Here is a 14,188-nt window from a genome sequence, read left to right as displayed (position 1 = left end):
AAGTTTGATGAGCTCAAAATGATTTCGATAGTCAATGGAATGAATTTTTGAAAAGAATCATGGATTAATGTTCAGAATTATTTTGATATTCATTGTTTGGATATACCATTCATCCCAATGACATGCATCCAATTTATTTCTTTCCTTATTTGTTTTGCACCAAACTCGTCCTTCATTAAGTACCTTTCTCTCAAATTACCTTGTGTTCCCTTATTATTGCATCCCCAGAATAAATCGAAGAAATGTATGAGAGCATTATATTTGTCGTGATTTGAAATGATGATGAATGAATGATAATGTGCATAAAAGAGTTTTACATTCATTTGAAAAGAAATCCAAGATGATAAGAGAAAAAAAGGAAGAGATGATAGAAACCTAAAAAGAGATGATTTGAGAAGGCACATGGTGTGACCAAATGATGAATATGGGATGAATTGATCGACATAACTTGTCAATGATAATCAAGTGATAAAATAATGAGGATCAGTGGATGAAATTCATTCTTGAATGACTAGTGCTAAGAAGCTTGTAAATGAGTGATGAACACAATATGGATCAATTGATAGAATTATTAATGCTGAGAAGCCTATGGATGGTGATCAAGTAATGGAAGTAATGATGATCAATTGATGAAACTTGTTTCAAAGTGTTGAGAAGCTAAACAAAAAGAAAACATGAGATGGCGGAGTCTTAAGAGTCATATTACCACAATTATTTAAGATTTCATGACATTATTAACATCTGCATTCTATGCATCACGTAAGCATTGTTGTTTGAATAACACATGCACATAATTTGATTGTTGTATTTACATCATTAAGAAGGCATTTGCATATTTAATCATGATATTCACTCATACAAAATTTTGGGTCACCTGAAAAGAAATTGTGAACCTTTTGATGAAAATCTCTAAATTTCAATTGAGAATCTTTGAGTTTCAAAGAAAAATCTTGGAGTTTGAAGTTTCAAATGACAACCTTTGAGATATGAAACTTTGAGATTTATTGAATAAAAACTTTTGAGCCTGAATAAGAAGATTGGAATTTTTGGATGTAAATCTCCAAAATTCAAATGAGACTCTTTGAATGTGGATGTGAGTCTTATAATTTATGAATGTGAATCTTAGGATCTTGCAAATTTGAATTCTTGAGAGTCAAATTTTAGTGAATTCTTATGAATCTGAACCTTTGAATTTTGAACTCAAATTGAGAATCTTTGAGTTCCCATTACAAATTTCATTAAATATGATCTATAACTCCTTTGGACATGATTGTCGATGAGCAATTTATTTTTTTCAATGTCGTGGTTGCCTTTGTTTAGAGGAGCAATTTATTTTTTTCAAAGTTAGTAGTTGCCTCTATTTAGAAAAGCAATTTATTTTTTCCAAAGTCAGTAGTTGCCTCTATTTAGAGAAGCAATTTATTTTTTTCAAAGTCAGTAGTTGCCTTTGTTTAGAAGAGCAATTTATTTTTTCAAAGTTATGGTTGCCTCTATTTAGAGGAGCAATTTATTTTTTTTTCAAAGTCAATGGTTGCCTCTATTTATAGGAACAATTTATTTTTTCCAAAGTCAGTGGTTGCCTTTATTTAGATGAGCAATTTATTTTTTTTTCCAAAAGTCGTGGTTGCCTCTGTTTAGAGGAGCAATTTATTTTTGAAATTGTGGTACCTTTACTTAGACGAGCTTTATTTATTTTTCAAAGTCGTTGAGCCTCTATTTAGAGGAGCTTTGTTTATTTTTCAAAAGTTGTTGAGTCTCTACTTAGAGGAGCTTTGATAAAAAAAAACACAGAAAAAAAGAGTGTCGAGTTAAGTCTTGAATGGGTGTTTACGTCTTTGCATAATTTTTGTTTCACAAAAAATGTGCAAAGAGGGGCAGGGTAGCGGTAGATACCTAATTTGGTCTAGGCCTGGATCAATTGGGCATGGTCTAATGGGGTCAGCTAGGCCCAAAGATTTATTTATTTATTTATCTTTTATATATTATTTGTTATTTATTTATTTATTCTTTTTTTTCTTTTGTTCTTCTAGAATTTATTCCTGATTACTTTTCAGTTGCTGATAATGATTAAGATAATAATAGAAAGGGAATATTCTGCCAAGGATCGGGATTGACAGAGTTGTAATAGGATTCAAAGACTCTAGGATGAATTTGATGATTTGTGGAACCTAATCAAAATGGGAGTCCGAATTAATCACAAATTCTATGATTAATCCCTATAAATACACATTAATCAAAGACAACATGGGAGAAGAGAAAAAGAGAAACGCAAAAACATAGAGAGACTAATCAGAAAGCTAAAAAATAGAATGCAAAGTCTAGAAATATTCTAGGAGTGGTTAGAAGCAATTTAGAAATTTTAGGAATTTTTGGAGAATTTTTGGTGTTTTATTTTTTGGAAAAGTTTTGGAAATTTTTTAAAATCCCGCGAAATTTTTCGGTGAGATTTAAGTATTTCGGCAAGTATTCCGATCAACTTTGAAGTTTTCGACGGCTTTTTCAGATTTCGACAGAACTTCATTCGAAATCTAAGTTTCATTTACAGAGAAAGGGGACAAAAAGAAGAGAAGAGAGAGAAGAAGAAAGACGCATCTGCTGAAAAACGCTGAAATTTACCTTTTATAGGGGCATAAAACGACGTCGTTTTGGTGTTAGTAAACCCCAGGATCCACGTGTTTCCATTCGGGTGACCTGACCCATTGCACTGACCCGCTTTAGCCCGCTCCACGAATCCTGCTATTGAACCGAGCCGAGCCAATTGCCAACCGAGCTGCGTTTTGAGCCGTGATTTCTATCTTAAGCTGAGCCGATCCCAGCCGCAAGCCAAGCCGTTCCCATTTTTTATTTATTTATTTATTTTTTAAAATTTTATGTTTATTTATTTTATGAGTATTTTTTATATGATTTAATTTAATAAAATAATAAAAATAACAATTTTGAGAATAAATATTAATTATCCAATGATGGAATTTATATAAATTTCAAATGGTAAATTTCTATAAAATTCATAAGTGAGAAATTTTGTCTAAATTTATCCTAAATGATAGAATAATTTAGATAAATTTTAATAACAATAATTAATATTTATTTTCAAACCAAAAAAATTAAAAACATAAAAAGCATAAAAATATATAAAATTTTTGAAGTAAATACAATTTACCCAAGGATGAGATTCTTAGAAATTTCAAACAGTAAATTTCTAAGAAATATCTAGGTGAGAAATTTTTTTTAAATTTAGCCCAATAGATGGAATGATTTAGATGAAATTTCAATACAAAAAAAAATTGTATTCTTTTCCAAATAAAAATTTGGATTGAAAATATTTGATAATTACCCATAGATGAGATTCTTAGAAATTTCAAATGATAAATTTCTAAGAAATCTCTAAGAGAGAAATTTTCTCCAAATTTGGCCTAAATGGTGGAATAATTTAGATAAAAATTTTTAATAAAGTAATTGTCATATTATTTTCTTTTCAAAGAAAAATAAAAAAATTTCTAAATAAGCCCAAATGGTGAAAAATTTTAGAAATTCAAAAAGAAAAAATATTTTTAATTTGGCCCAAATTGTGGAATAATTAGATATATTTTTCAACAAAAAAATAAATAAATAATTAAATATTTTTTCAACAACGGAGCCTCTTCAAAGAAATAAATAGAATTCTTGAATACTTTTGAGGTGAAGAAATATTTTTTTAAAGAGTTTACCATATTGATGGAGAATCTTAAAAATTATTTCTAATATTTAACTTAAAATTTGAAACCATTAGACTCAATACCTTAGAATAAATTCAAAATAATATGGTATCATCCTTCGGATGAGCATGTGGGAGTACTATAACCTTCTCCATATGTAACCGACTTCCAAATCCTATTCTGGTTAGTAGATCTGAACCTATTCTTTTAAGAACCCTTAAATTTAGGTGTTCTTTAAAATGATAGATTTTTTAAATGACCAATCACATCTAATAAAAAAAATTGATAATGACTTTTTTTATTTATTAAGTCTAATTATAGATTCATGGATCTATATGTTACGACAAACTCTAAAACCAAATTGTAAGGCATGCCAAGCATGAAAACTGTTTTTGTATTCAGACTGTGTTGACCTTAAACTTAGATGCTTCATAGAATTTGTGCACAAAACATGTCTTATACATAGTTTTTGACTTTTACTTCCTAGTTAGGTCTTCCAAGCGATGAACAAGAAAGGTTTGCTAATATATATATATATTAGATGCTTCATAAAATTTGTGCACAAAACATGTCTTATACATAGTTTTTGACTTTTGCTTCCTAGTTAGGTCTTCCAAGCAACGAAAAAGAAAGGTTTGCTAATATATATATATATATATATATATATATATATATATATATTTATTTATTTATTTATTTATTTATTTATTTATTTATTTATTTAATCACTCTTTAAACTCGCCAATAATTTTTTAAGAAACGTATGTTGGCACTCTAATTTTTTTGTTTTATACATATAAAAGGTTGCAACTTAAGAATAAAAGAAAGTGTCGTAGATGATGAGATATGGTCATTTTTTTTTTTGTAATTAAAGTTTTTAGAAATTGAACAATGATCATTTAAATTAAAATTTTAATATTTTATCAATAAATCACATTATTGTTAATTATTTCTATCTTAATTTCTAATTATCAATAACAAAAAATACATTAAAATTCCCTTGTCCAACATCAAATTCTTTGTGTAATTCTGAATTAGAAAATACGAGAACAAGATTTCAAGAAATTGGGGTGGGAAAAGGTTAGCCTCAATGTCAGGGCCCTGAAACATTTTGTTTCATAACAATAAGATGAGAGCTACAGGAAGAACAAGATGATTAAGGAGCCACAAGTTTGACTAAACAACTGCTGAAATTGTGGAGCTGGCACAACCCAACACCAGTTGACCCGCAGGGGTGGCTAGCTGGTGGAGACATTTTGATGCAGCTCAGTGGACAATTGGTGGGACCATGGTTATCTATTTGATAATGTAATGCACCACCAAAATGAGTGGTTCATGACCCTGATGAGCCCCAACGGCTAGAGCTGTTGCAATATGAACATGCCAAATGGTCACCACTCACCTCACTTTGTCACTTTTCAATCTCGTCTTGCTCATGGAAAATCAACAAAATTGGATGCCTCCACAACAAAGAAAGATAAATTCAATTGCTCAATGATTAAAACAAAATCAAAATCAAATTCTTTCAAAGAAATGCAAATTATTGATGCCTATACAAACTTTTAAATGCCTAAAGACTTTTTGATAATATTGTCAAAGAAATTTTCATTGCATTATAATTATGATTTATGATTGAATTTTTAAAATTGATATAATTGATTTTGAATTTAAACTCTAAATTGACATTTGTAGAATGGATTAAGAAATTAATATACATATAAATTCAATATTAATTAATAAGAGATGATGATATATTCAAAATCAAAACCAATAATATCGATGATGGTATTCGAATTATTCTAATTAGAGAATATGTATTTTTAAAATAAATCAATCAATGTCAACTTTAAATACTATTCATACATGAGGCCCCAATTGCTCCTAAAAGAAATTAACTATAATTCTAACAACAAAAATTATTTGATTTGATTTGGTGAAAGGATTAGATTTGATTTGGTAACTTATCACATTTTTTTTTCAATCTGTTAAATAATATCCTCTTGATTTGACAAATTGTCTATGAAGCTAATAATGGAGTATTTGTCTTGTCAGCCTGTATTTGTTTATTTAGTTTGGAAGCAGTAGAATAAAGGTTTTGTTTTGGTTTAAATAGAAGCATGAAACGGAGAGTATGAAAAGTAATAAAGAAAAGAAAAAGAAATAAGGCAGCTTGCATATATTTTCGAATTTGGACCAGAATTTATTGGGTCCATTTATGTTAGCTTGGTTAGTGTTACTTTGGGCTGCTACTTGTACAAAGCTCATTGCATTTTTTAAAATTTTTTATTTGTTTTTTTTTCCCTAACCTATTTACTAACCTTTCTATTTTTTAAATTTAATTTAATTGTTTTATTTATTTTAGTAGGATAAAATTAGTTTATTTTTTGTAATAATAAATAATTAGTAATAAAAATTACAACCAATGATAAACTTTTAAGAAAATTACAAATGTGTAAATTTTTTGAAAATTTTTAGATGAAAGAATTTTTTTTTTAAATTCGATCAAGGTGTTGGAGGATTTAAAATTTGATTTCAATATAAAAATTTTATTTATTTCTAAGTAGAAAAAAGTTAAAATTGAGAACAAATTATGATGATTTTATCTAATTGCATGATTGATTATTTGATAAATAGTGATTACATGACTATTTTATTTTGTGTATTTTATAAAATATTTAATAAATCTGATAATGAAACCTCTTCAAAGAAACGGATGTGTTATTTAAATACTCTTGAGTTAAGAAATATTTATAGAGGATAGACAAAGGTGTTGGAAAAATCCTAAAAATATGTCTACTATTAAAATATTTAAATTAACAAAAACAATAAATTAATAAAAATGAATAAGGAATAAAAGACCATTGAATTCAGGCTAAGAAGAAAATTTAAAATTAATTGGTACAACTTGTGGGCATTGCATGGGTGTTATAACTTTGCCTACATGTAACTAAACTCTCAAACTCAGTTGTGATATAAACCAAAACTTATTATTTTTAGGGACTCCTAGTTTAAATTTAGGATAACTTTAAAAGGAATAAATTCACATAGATGGTCAATCACACCTAACTTAAAAAATATTGATAATGACTTCATATTTTTTTATTTAATGAGTAGGTTATTAGACTTAAGCATTATGACAGTTTGGCGACTTTGTTGGGACTTAAAGGGTTAAGCCAATTCTTAATCTTAAGTTGTTTCAAGCCTTATTTGAATGGTCTTTATTTAATTTTTTTGTTATTTTTTCATGTATACTAATTTGTTTGTTTTTTATGTTTTATCTATTTGTTTGAATAGAAAAGTTTGTTAAATTATTTGTATATTCTTTCGCACACACCATACATGCATTTCATATATAAACTCTCTATCTGAGTTTTGTCCTCTTTTAAAAAATAGTTAGTACCACTTTCGTGAGATGATAACCTTCATATAAGTTAGCAAAACCTCTAAGATTTTTTGAATGTAAATCTATTAAATTTTAGACGTGAATCTTTGTTTTTTATTTCCACAAGAACAAATTTCATTGGATGAAAATATACTTGCAACCTAACCAGCAATTAAGCTTCATTGAAGCAAGGCTCCTTGCTACAATTTTTTATCATAAATTTTATGCTAAATGAATGAAAATATGCACTATAATGGTATAAACTAAATTTTTTATTTTTTTCTTGAATGGATATTGAAATATCCATAGTAATTTGCTATGGCTTCTTTCTAATGTGAATCTTTATTCGTCGTAATTCTGTGACTAGAAGCTATATATTGATTTTCACTACAACTTTAAGTAGAAACTAGCTGCCTAACATTCATGGGGACACAATATTGTGAAGGACCATCGAAAAGAGTATCCACAGCCAAGGATTTAAATCATGGTTGCGATTGCATTTTTTGTCGCGTCGCGTTTATCACAGTTATGGAAATAACGGATAAAATAACGGTAGTTACACTCATTGCGATCGTAATTCTTTTTTAAAATTTTTAACAACTTATCATAAAATAAAATAAATAATAATTATAAACTGTTTATTATATTTAAAATAATTTATAATATTTTAATTCTTTAATGTATATATTAAAATAAATATTTTAAAATTTTTAGTTTTGAGTCATAAATCAATATACATATCTAAAATGTTGATCATTAATATATCCATGAATTTTGTCAATAAAATGCTATAAATGCATATGATTGATGACAAATTATCATTATGAAATTAATGTTATAAATTAATCTAATTAAAAAGAATAATAATGAACATTTAAATATTTTTAAGTACAATTATTAAGGTAAATAGATTAAAATCTAATTATGTGAAATAGAAATATGTAAAATCACTTGTACATATCATCTCTCATTTTCTTTCAAAATTTTCATCTAAAATCTTCAACATATTCCTAAAAACTTATTTGCCATCATTATTTGCTTTTGTTATAAAATTTTTTATCTAAAAATATTAGGTATAAAAAATTAATAATAAATATACTTAATAATATTAAAATTTTATTATAAAATTATTTTTTAGATAATTAAAAATTAAATAAACTATTTAACAACTAACAACCCTATTAAATTTTTATCCAAATCATAAAAAAAATTCAAATACCCATTTTCCAAAATATAAAAGAAAGATATGGCCAAAATAAAAAATAAAAACCAATTTATATCTGACATCAATCTACCTTTTGTCTTTTCTCGCTGTTCACTTTGTTTTTTATCCTAAAATAGCGTCACTCACGTCCTTATCGAACCTTCCTCTTATCTTTCCCTCAAGCGATTTCAACTCTCTCCTTTCCATTGGATTGATTTGGGAGCTATTTGCAATTGCTTAATGGGATCATACAGTTCTTAAGTTGTTAAACCAGAGGATCCTATACCCTGATGAAATGGGTTTGGCAGTTTGAAGGTTGGTTCCCTTATTGGAGTTTTATCTTTACATTGCCTCTATTCTCATTATTTTAATTGAAGTTTAAATTTAACTAAATATTTTGGATTTGATGAATGGTTTTCTTATCGTTTTGGTATGCATTTTCATTTAATTTGATGAAAGAAAAATGTAAACAGAGACTTTAACATCCCCATTACAATCGTATTTTTCCATTATGTCATTATTTATGACTATAAACAACCAATATAGGTGTGATTACCAATCACATCCCACCATAATGAATAACGAAAATGGTATACGGTGCTATCGCTAAATAGCAGCCGTTATATCGCGTTGCAGGCACTATTTAAAACCTTGTCCACAATAATGCAAGCCATTGCCTTTGTTGGATGATACAAATCCTAGAAAACATGATCTGTCCTGTTAGGGCAATATTTTGAAATGGGCAAACAAGGGACTATCGCTCTCAGATTGTAAAGTCCACAACAGGCAGCTTTTGCCTTATTGAACCCTGCAACATAGTTGAAAATGTCACATTTTTTACCAAAACTTAAGACAATTAGGACCAAAAAAATGCATAAAAATGACATGTTGCATACCGTAAGCCAATGGATTTTGGATGACACATTGCATGAAACTGTAAGTATCAAAGTAGGAGTAGCTTATGGCTTGAAGTTTTGATTTAAACCCATTCAACATCGCCTTCAGCCCTTCATCGAACTTAACAAACCAAAAATTACCTTCTTCTTTGCTTTCTTGGGTTTCATTTTTAACTCTTTCTTTAGGTATGCACCCAATTGGTCCGATATCAGCTATAAAAAATTTATGTGCCCCGAATGCCTATAGTCTCTGCCAAAACATTGAAATTCAATATCTAGTTAGCTAATAATTGTCATAAAGTCTAAATCCGAGGACCTATCACTAGACATTGACTTGAAGAGTCACCATCAATCTTTTTTTTTAGGTGCGATTAGCCACCTAATTGAATCTATCCCTTTTAAAGAGGAATCCTAAGTTCGACTTAGGTATCTCTAAAAGGTAAATTCAAAGTCTGCGAAACTAGAACTAGGTCCGAGAGTATGGTTACATGTAAAGAAGGTTATAGCACCCTCATAACGCCCATCGAAAGATGGTACCAACTCAATTTCATGTTATTCAATAAGCCTTAAAAATTACCAAGTAATTAATTATTAAAAATTATTTTTAATTAACTCCAATACTTTTAGTAGAAAATTAAAAAAAAATTTCTCACCTCAAAAGTATACAAGAAAACTACTGTTTCACTTACAGAAGCTCCATCGTCGGATTATTTAATATTAAAATTTTTCAAGAAAAGAAAAAGATAAAATGAGGAAGGAATGATGATTTGACTTTTGATATAGATCTTTTGTTTATTTTAAAGAAAACGCATACTTTTATATAAGAAAAATTGATACTTTTAACATTTTCTTAAAGCATTTTAAGAGTTTTTTTATTTATTTTTAAGGAAAATTGATACTTTCAACTTTTCCTTAAAAAATTTTTTTTTTTAGAATTTTATTTTAAGAAAAATTGATACTTCCAACTTTTTCTCAAAATACTTTTTTTTTTTTAATTTTATTTTCAAGAAAAATTGATACTTTCAACTTTTCCTTAAAAATATTTTTCTTGAAAATTTTATTTTATATTTTTTTCTATTCTTTTTTTTTTAAAAAAATTTATTCATGCAAAAAAAATACTCTTAAAAAAAATAAACAAACACATAAAAAAATAAAAACACAAAAAAAAACCAAAAAATATAAACAAACACATAAAAAATAAAAAAAACCCTAAAAAAATCGAAATGGCTCAGCTAAAGGGCTGGTGTGGCTCAACTCTAGATACAAAAAATGACTCAAAGACGCGGTTGGGAGGAAATCGACTCAACTTGATTTGACTTAGCAGTAAGATCTGTGGAGTAGGTTGAAACGGGTCGTGCTACGAGTCAGATCGCCCGCGGTAAAACGCGTTAATCTTAGGTTGAATTAAGACGCCAAACGACGTCGTTTTGAAATTGTTATAAAAAGACAAAGTTCAAGCTTTCTGCCTCAAATCACCTTTTTCCCTTCTCTCTCTTCCCTTTCCTTTCTCTCTCCTTTCTCTAGAAACCAGATGAACTCTAGTTGAATCTCCATCAGATTCTAAAAAATGTCATTGAAATCTGAGTTGGTTCGTCAGAGGTTCGTCGAAAAATTCAATCTTCACTAGAATCTTTACCAGATTCTGGAAACCCTTGTTGAAAAATTCAACTGGCGCTAGAAAACTCATTGAAAAATTCAATTGACGTCGAAAAATTTATTAGAAACTAAAAAATTTTCAGAAATCTGGAAATTTCCCAAAATTTTCAAAAAAATCTTTTTTTTTCTAAACCCAAAAATCTTCAAAAAAATTTTATGCTTTCTGCTTGCTGTGTTTCCCCATTTTTGCTTATTGTGTGTAAGCTTATATTTATAGGCATTGATCAGAAGAGTTTCTAATCAATGCCGATTCCTCCTTTGACTGGGATTCAAGATTATCAATCCTTGAATCCCAGTCCAACCCTACCAACCCATATTTTTGGCAAAATTTTTGTTTTTCTTTCTTTTTTTTTTATTATCTCTAAAATAATAAGAATAATAATAAGATAAATTCAAAAAAATAAACCAATAAAAAAGGGCCAATCTGCCCCATTGAACCAAGCTCGATGGCTTAAGCTTAGACCCTGTTAAACCAGGTCCAATGAGCTTGAGCCCAGACTAATTAAGGTATCTACAATAATGATCAAAGATTAAGTTTCACTAAACAATATTATTTTTTATATAAAGGAGATCGCAGCATGGGATAGAAAAGAATTTCATGTGTTTGAAGTTTGCTAGAATTGGTTTTTGATGTATTTTGATTATTAATGATATGATATTTAGCTTATCCTTGAATATAACATTGAGTAGAACATTTGCTTCTAGGAAATGATGCTTAGTTACCTTGAGTTGTTCATTCGGGGCGTTAGCCATCAAGTCTACAAATTGTTGTGGGGTGTTATTCTTTCTAAGGTCGGAAGATCCAAAGTAATCGAAGAGGTCATTGGTACCAATGATAAACGCGAAAAGAGATTTAGAAATGTGCTTTTCTGCAGCAGAGGATCCCATCTGCTGTACCAAAATTTGATGCACTGCTAGGTAGTAGTCCACCTGTTGTGACAAAGGTATTAATTGAACCTGCAAGATTAATGAAGTTTTAGAATAGTGTTTAAATCAACATGCGGGGATAGCTCAGTTGGGAGAGCTTCAGACTGAAGATTTCACCGCATTTTAATTTTTTCCCTTATAACAAGGAAATTTTATATATAACTTTTCCTTCTTTCGCTTACAAAACCTAGATCTGCGCTTTTCGAGATTCTAGCGCCGCCGGCGGCAAAGCTGACACCGTTAATGTATGATGCATCCTTCTTCTCTAACAAGGAAAGATAGGGTGGTGAACTCGGTAGCCCTACTTTTTCAGCTGTCCAAAAATGTCACATAGAAATCAGATGTTAGTGTTATATGGAACAAGGTAAACACAAAAACCTAGTAGTAGTTAAAGGAGAAGTAACTCAACGTGTCAGAATATAGCTGGTTTCATGAGTTATAAGATACAGTTTAATGAGTGATAAAACATATGGGTTATTTTAAAAAATAATTAACTTGTCAACTTAGAATATATGAAGCTGCATATTAAGCATCAATCAATAATATTTTATATCATTTTTGCAACAAAAGATAGTAATAAAGAAGGCTGAAAATGTTGCAGAAAAGAGATGAATTTACATGGCTATTACATTGAAACTCTTGTCATCATTCGTCATGTGAAGATTTATATGATGATGTTAAAAGGTTGTATATATTATAACTACCAATAATTATTAAGTAGTTACCAAGAAAATCTGCTGGATTCTTGCCATTACAAAACCTCCCAGTTGGTTCTTTGGTTGGAAAATCGATCCCGTTGTGAGGAAAATCTGCCTTAGCAATAGAAACAGGAAGATAGTTGTTGTTCCCGACATCAACTTGGGAGTCCCCGAAAACAAACACCGCCGGCACCATCTGAGCTTTCGAAAACTCCAAACTCAAACTAAATAGTGAAAGGAAGACGAAGAACAAGTTCTTCACCCCAAAAACTCTTATACCCATTTTTCTATTAGGGCTTAAGAAAGAAAAAGACGAAAAAGAAATGAAAGGAGCTCGTATGTGGGGAGGAAAATGGACTTTATGCAGTGGGGTAAAGGGGCTTCGGCTTTGATTAAGAAGTGAGGTGAACCTATTTAACAAAAAAATTTAGTGAAAAAATTTTAAATTTGAATGAAATAATAATATTATTATATAAAAAAATTATTTTATATTAGAACTAAACTTATATTTTTTATGAAAATTTATTGTTAAATATATAATAGTACAAATTTTATTAATAATTATCAAAATTATATTATAAGTTATCAAAATGTTACTAAAATTACCTTATAGTTATCAAAATTTTATAAAAAATTATCAAAATTGTATTGATGGTTACTAAAAAAATATTAAAGATTACTAAAATTGTATTATCTAATATTATTGAAAGTATATCGATGATTACTAAAATTTTATTTAAAATTATCAAAATTTTATCGATGATTAATAAAATTATATTATAAGTTACCAAATTAATATTAAAAGTTACCAAAATTGTATCGAAAGTTACCAAAATTTTATCAAAAGTTATAAAAATTAAAATTATATTAAAAGTTATCAAATTTTACTTATATTATACCAAAATCAAAATTAAATTATTAATATTTATAATTATTATCATAATATAAAAAATTATTTATAAAAATAAATTTTTATTTTTTAAATATAAAAATTACATGTGTATTACGCACGCGTCAAAAACTAATTTGCTTATTAATAATGTTATATTAATTTACTTATAACGTATAGGGTCTATACACTAAAAATTGAAAAATATAAATTTTTTAGATTTAGATTTTCGGTTTATGAAAGTTTACAATTTTTGTTTATATATATATATATATATATAATTTTGGAGATGTAAAAAGGAGACGAGAAAAAATTCATTGGCGTGGCTTATGGGAGAAAAAGGAAACCCCACTATCTATGAATAAAAGCGTCATACGAAGAAAAACTGATGACTTAATCTTTTTCTTCGTATTTGACATGATTTTGGAGTTTAAATATATTCATTTGGTATGGTTTACGTGTCTCATCCAAACTCTATCTTTTAATTTTTTTGGTTTTGGAGTTTGTAATTTACCTTTAAATTTCTCTACTTTATTCCGTATCTGATTGAAAAAAACATTACGTACTTAAATTTTTTCGAATTTGTAACCTCCAAGTATTTAATAATATATCAACTGATTTAAAAAATAATCGATAACTCTATCTTAATTTTAATCTAATCTTACTTGTCTGAGGCTAATAAAAATATGATATTGGATGGTATAATTATTTTGTTTTAATGTCAACATAGGACAACAATTATCATGTGACCACTCCATCCCTTGCATGTTTCACATGAATTGTTGGATGTCATTAATTAAACTAATTTTCGAAATTTTTTGCCTAAAAATACCTTTAATTA

The 14,188-nt window shown here is 28.2% G+C and overlaps 1 pseudogene across 1 annotated transcript; it reads right to left on the bottom strand.

Annotated features, from left to right (window-relative positions):
- Positions 1-7,472: 7,472 nt before the first annotated feature.
- On the bottom strand, positions 7,473-12,796 carry LOC111276129 (GDSL esterase/lipase At5g55050-like; annotated as a pseudogene). The gene is made up of 6 exons (XR_016333632.1): positions 12,486-12,796; positions 11,943-12,073; positions 11,557-11,790; positions 9,178-9,427; positions 8,942-9,089; positions 7,473-7,545 (listed from the first exon to the last, which is right to left on the bottom strand). The product of XR_016333632.1 is annotated as a GDSL esterase/lipase At5g55050-like (transcript).
- Positions 12,797-14,188: the final 1,392 nt, after the last annotated feature.

The sequence above is a fragment of the Durio zibethinus genome, chromosome 25 (genome assembly GCF_047325235.1).
Source record: "Durio zibethinus cultivar Kanyao isolate XHJ-2024 chromosome 25, ASM4732523v1, whole genome shotgun sequence".
Lineage (NCBI taxonomy): Eukaryota > Viridiplantae > Streptophyta > Magnoliopsida > Malvales > Malvaceae > Durio > Durio zibethinus.
Note: the sequence above shows the minus strand (reverse complement) of the source record. Positions and strands in the feature narration are given on the sequence as shown.